Source organism: Equus przewalskii, chromosome 29 (assembly GCF_037783145.1).
Source record: "Equus przewalskii isolate Varuska chromosome 29, EquPr2, whole genome shotgun sequence".
Lineage (NCBI taxonomy): Eukaryota > Metazoa > Chordata > Mammalia > Perissodactyla > Equidae > Equus > Equus przewalskii.
In genome coordinates this window covers 5103032-5109443 of record NC_091859.1, presented here as the reverse complement: position 1 = coordinate 5109443, position 6412 = coordinate 5103032, and the positions used below count along the sequence as shown (strand labels likewise).

Here is a 6412-nt window from a genome sequence, read left to right as displayed (position 1 = left end):
GGGGCCGGCCCCAGCATTTTTGAATATTAAGGGTGACAATTAGAAAAGTTTTACTGATGTAATACATTCACAGCCAGAGAGTTTCAACATTCATTTCCTTGAGGAAGGCCATTTTTGTATCTTCTACATCTAGCTTAAAGCTTCAAAAGATATTTGTTCATTTTTTACAAAGTTTTACAGGTAAAAATGAATGCAATTATTTATTTAATGCCTGTTTTCCCAGGAGACTGACAGTTCCATGAGGTCAGGGATCACATCTGTCTTATACACACTGCATCCTCAGGGCCTGGCATGTAGTAAGTAATCATAAATATTTATTGAATGAACAAATAGAATATAGATATTAGGTACAATATATAGATACTGGATCCAAAACAGGTCCATTTAAATTTGTTTTGCAGGTATTCTGGCTTACCCAGAACGCCTTTCTGTTTTTTATTGGTGATTATATAAAGGAGATTAGGTGGCCTTACTGAACCATCTTATGATATAGAGGGTTCTGATTTTGTAAGGGTCTGAATTTAATACAGTAAGGAAATTTTCCTAGTTTCTAGGAGTCATAACAAATACCAGTTGAGGGAAGACCCATTCTCTTGTTCTGTTTCAGGGTTCCTCTTCTGCTTCTCCTTTAGAGAACCTGAAGTCTGTGGTTCTCCTGAGTCAACTCAGTCAATACACTTTCCTCCCCTTTCATGGAATGAAGGAGCCTGAAATAAAGGCACAAGAACATGTCTTAGGCAAGGTTATGTGTCTTTACTTGTAAATAATTTCTTCCCTTCTTAATAACCAAATGTTTCTTAAATAGGTTATAGTCAAAGTTTATGATCTTCCTGGTCGACATGCCTGTCATCAGAACTCTGAAGTTCTGGTCAACCTCACATCTTTCCAGTTTCCCCTCATGCTGTTGGCAGATGGGTCTCCTTTGTGTGACATGATCACACCATATTTTTGCTTTTCTTCATGGCTGATAAACCTTCAAAGCTCTTTTTCACTTATACAAATGCTGTCAGTTCTAAAATCTCCCCCTCATGTCTGAGACATTCCATGAGAATTTCTTTGAAAACTCTGTCTTAATAAACAAGCAGTAAATCTTTGCAATGCAAAATGTCACACTCATTCAACCCTGGAGACAAAGGGATTAACAGTAGTGTCCTAAGCTACTGCATGAGAAAGGCCAGTGGTTTTACACAAAAAGTGTCACAGGTCTTCACTTTTGTGACATCTATGCTCAATTTGGATTCCAAGCAGAAAGACGTTTCCTGTCAGAAAGACTTTTTCTCATCATCACAGCTCAATGACCAGAGGAACATAGGATCATTTGCTACAGGGAGAGTGCAAACCCAGTACATTCAGGTCTGAGAGACTGAACTGCAGACTCATCCAGTCATTCTCAGCTTAAATGAGTAAAGATTCTTATATACCAGTACAATGAGAATGATAACAGTTTATTCCTTGGGATTCTTTCTAATATATGGAGTAAACAAAATGAGATGTGTGTAAACATTTTATAAAATGCAAAAGAGAAAGGGACTGAAAATTAGAGAAGTGATGTCAGCATCATGGCAGAGTGAGTTGCTCCCTTAGTCTCTCCTTTTTAAGTTACAACTACATGGACATTCATTAACCAGCAGAGGATTCCCTGAACACCACAACAAGACATCTGAGAGATCCACACAGGTGTACATCTGAAGGTGGGTGGACTGGATCCCTAGGATGCTGTGGAACTAGGTGAGCGCACCCCTCCTCCTCCCCAGCAGCAGGAAGCAAGGTCACAGATCCTCACACAGTGGCCCACATGACTGTAAGAGGAAGTGAGGACAGCCTGCCCTGTGTGAACACTTTCAGAGTTGCAGCCCAGCCTGCTGGAGCACTGACTGTGCCACAGCATACCCACCAGTGGGAACACTCTACACCGAGTGGCAGTGGCCCAGCCCACATGTGGACACCAGCCTCCTGAGCACAGTGCAGGTGAGAAGGTATCCCCGCCTGCTCAGAAAGTGCCCTGCCCACAGAGGACAGCAGCCCATAGATCTCACCAAGGATCATCTCAGCCCTTTGTAGGCACACCTCCTGCCCAATGTGCAGCTGCTCAGCCAGTCCCTGCCAAGCATAGAGGCCCTGCCTACAATGCCCAACGAGCCTACCCTGCACAGAGGCCCTGCTAACGTGAGCGCAATCTGCAGAGCAGTGGCAGCCAGCCTGGGCAAACGCAGAGGAGCCCTACCTGCACAAGTTCCAGCAGATGGGCAGGATCAGACAACACAGCTCCTGCTCCCCTGCAGCAGTGGCAGGTAGAATCTGAGACCTGATACTACCACAAATGCACCAGCAAAGGATCCCTTTATCAAACACCATGAAGAACTACATTAACACTTCAGAGCAGAGAAAAATGACAAGTCTCCAGAAGCCAATCCTGAACTCACAGAAATTTACAATCTAAATGACAGAGAATTCAAAACAGCTATTGTAAAGAAACTCAACAAGTTACAAGAAAACTCAGAAAGACAGTTCCATGAGCTCTGGAATAAAATTAATGTGCAGAAGGAATACTTCACCAAAGAGATTGAGACTTAAAAAAAAAACAAATAGAAATTCTGGATATGAAGAACACAATTAGTGAGATAAAAAAATAATCTAGAGGGCCAGTGCTGGTGGCCCAATGGTTAGGATTGGTACTTTCCACTTTGCAGCTCGGGTTCGGTTCCTGGTCATGGACCTACACCACTCTTCTGTCAGCCATGCTATGGCAGCAGCCTACGTAAAAAAAAGAAAAAAGAGGAAGAGTGGCAGAATTAGTGATTTAGAGGATAGAAATATAGAAATTCTTCAGGTGGAGGAGGAGAGAGAACTAAGATTTTTAAAAAATGAAGAAATTCTTTGAGAAATATCCAACTCAATTAGGAAATGCAACATAAAGGTTACAAGTATTCCAGAGGGAAAAGAGAAGGAGAAAGGAACAGAGAGCGTGTTGAAAGAAATAATAGTTGAGAGCTTCCCAACCCTAAGGAAAGAACAGGACTTACAAGTACATGAAGCCAGTAGAACTTCTAACTACATCAATGCAAAAAGACCTCCTCCAAGGCATATAATATTACAACTGGCAAAAGTCAATGACAAATCAAAAATGTTAAGGGCAGCAAGGCAGGAAAAAATAACCTACACAGGAACCCCTCAATCAAAAGACATAAGTGGCTGGATGGATTAAAAAGCAAGACCCAACACTATGCTGCCTCCAAGAAACACATCACAGCTCTAAAGAAAACACAGGCTTAGAATGAAGGGATGGAAGCCAATACTCCAAGTAAATGATATGAAAAGAAAGCAGGTGTTGCCATAATTATATCAGACAAAGCAGACTTCAAGATAAAAAAGACAATGAGAGAAAAAGAGGGGCAATATATGATAAAGGGACATTCCACCAAGAAGACATAACACTTGTGAATATATATGCACCTAACAGAGGAGCACCAAAATATATAAAGCAACTGTTAACAGACCTAAAAGGAGAAATTGACAGCAACACAATAATAGTAGGGGACCTCAGTACCCCACTTACAGCAGCTTACATCAGTGGATAGATCATCCAGACAGGAAGACAACAAGGAAACAGTGGCCTTAAATGAAATACTAGACCAGATAGACTTTATATATATAGAGAGAGAGAGAGGCAGCAAGCAAGAGAGAGACAGAGAGAGAGAGAGAGGGAACATTCCATCCAAAAACAGCAGAATACACATTCTTCTCAAGTGCACATGGGACATTCTCAAAGATAAACCATATGTTGGGAAACAAGGCAAGCTTCAATAAATTTAAGAAGATTGAAATCATATCAAGCATCTTATCTGACCACAATGGTATGAAACTAGAAATCAACTACAAGAAAAAGCCTAGGAAGGTCACAAATATGTGGAGAATAAACAACATGCTACTGAACAACCATTGGATCAATGAAGAAATCAAAGGAGAAATCAAAAAATACCTGGAGACAAATGAAAACAAAAACAGAACATACCAACTCTTATGGGATTTAGTGAAAGCAGTGCTAAGATGAAAATTTATGGCAATACAGGCCCACCTCAACAAACAATGAAAATCTCAAATAAGTGATCTTAAACAACACTTAACATAATTAGAAAAAGAAGAGCAAACAAAGCCCAAAGTCAGCAGAAGGAGGGAAATAATAAAAATTAGAGTAGAAATAAGTGAAATAGAGACTAAAAAATCAATAGAAAGGATCAATGAAACTGAGAGCTGGTTCTTTGAGACAAGAAACAAAATTCACAAGCCCTTAGCCAGACTCACTAAGAAAAAAGAGAGAAGACTCAAATAAATAAAATCAGAAATGAAAGAGGAAAAATTACAATGGATACCACAGAAATACAAAAGATTATAAGAGAATACTGTGAAAAACTATACGCCCACAAATGGGATAACCTAGAAGAAATGGATAAATTCTTAGCCTCACACAACTGCCAAAACTGAATCAAGAAGAAATACAGAATCTGAATAGATCAACCACAAGTAAAGAGATTGAAACAGTCATCAAAAACGTCCCCAAAAACAGAAGTCCAGGACCAGATGGCTTCTCTGGAGAATTCTACCAAACATTCAAAGAAGATGTAATACTATCCTTCTCAAACTATTCCAACAAAATTGAAGGAGATGGAGCACTTCCCAAGTCATTCTATGAGGCCAACATCACCCTGATCCCAAAATCAGACAGGGACAACACAAAGAAGGAAAATTACAGCCAATATCGCTGAGGAACATAGATGCAAAAATCCTCAAAAAAATATTGGCAAACCAAATACAGCAATACATTAAAAGGATCATACACAATGATCAAGTGGTTTGTTTATACCAGGGATGCAGGGATGGTTCAACATCCACAAATCAAACAATGTGGTACACCACATTAACAAAGTGAAGAATAAAAGCCACATGATCATCTCAACAGATGCAGAGAAGCCATTTGACAAGATCCACCACCCTTTTATAATAAAAACTCTCAATAAAATGAGTATAGAAGGAAATTACCTCAACATAATAAAGTCCATATATGACAAACCCACAGCCAACATCATACTTAACTGTGAAAAACTGAAAGCCATCTCTCTGAGAACAGGAACAAGACTAGGGTGCCAGAGGCCAGCCCTGTGGCTGAGTGGTTAAGTTCGTGTGCTCTGCTTCCATGGCCCAGAGTTTGCTGGTTGGGATCCTGGGCATGGACCTATGCACTGCTCATCAAGCTATGCTGTGGTGGCATCCAATATAAAAGAACTGGAAGGACCTACAACTAGGATATACAACTTATGCACTGGCTTTGGGCAGAAAGAAAAGGAAGATTGGCAACAGATGTTAGCTCGGAGCGAATCTTCAAAAAAAGAAAAGCTTTTTTAAAAAAAAATACAAGGGTGCTCATTCTCATCACTCCTATTCAACATACTACTGGAGGTTTTGGCCAGAGCAATTAGGCAAGAGAAAGAAATAAAAGGTATCCAAATTGGAAAGGAAGAAGGGAAACTCTCACTCTTTGAGGATATGATTCTATATATAGAAAACCCTAGAGAATCCACCAGAAAACTATTAGAAATAATCAACCACTATAGCAAAGTTACAGAGTACAAAATCATCTTACAAAAATCAGTTGCATTTCTATACAATAATAATGAACTAGCAGAAAGAGCACTCAAGAATACAATCCCATGTACAATTGCAATAAAAAGAATAAAATATGTAGGAATAAATTTAACCAAGGAGGTGAATGACCTCTACAATGAAAACTATAAGACATCATTGAAAGAAATTGAAGAAGACATAAAGATATTCCATCTTCCTGGATTGGAAGAACAAACGGAGTTAAACTGTCCATATTACCTAAAGCAATCTACAGATTCAGTGCAATCCCAATCAGAATCCCAATGAAATGACGTTCTTCATGGAGATAGAACAAAGAATACTAAAATTCATATGGAACAAGAAAAGACCCCAAATAGCCAAAGCAATCCTGAGAAAAAAGAACAAAGCTGGAGGCATCACAATTCCTGATTTCAAAATGTACTACAAAGATACAGTAATCATAACAGCATGACACTGGAAGAAAAACAGACCTAGATCAATGAAACAGAATGGAAAACCCAGAAATAAAACACACATCTATGGACAGCTAATCTTTGACAAAGGAGCCAAGAACATACAATTGAGAAAGGAAAGTCTCTTCAATAAATGGTGTTGGGAAAACTGGACAGCCACATGCAAAAGAATGAAAGTAGACCATTATCTTACACCATACACAAAAATCAACTCAAAATGGCTTAAAGACTTGAACGTAAGACCTGAAACCATAAAACTCCTAGAAGAAAATATACGTCGTATACTCTTTGACATCAGTCTCAGCAGCATCTTTTTGAAT

At 39.3% G+C, this 6412-nt stretch overlaps 1 long non-coding RNA gene across 1 annotated transcript in view; it reads right to left on the bottom strand.

Moving 5' to 3' along the window:
• Positions 1-292: 292 nt before the first annotated feature.
• The window catches only part of LOC139080306 (uncharacterized), a 31973-nt gene continuing 25853 nt past the window's right edge, over positions 293-6412 (bottom strand). Inside the window, exon 2 of the long non-coding RNA XR_011534711.1 lies at positions 293-707. This is a non-coding gene — a long non-coding RNA (uncharacterized lncRNA). The remainder of the gene's footprint in view (positions 708-6412) is intronic.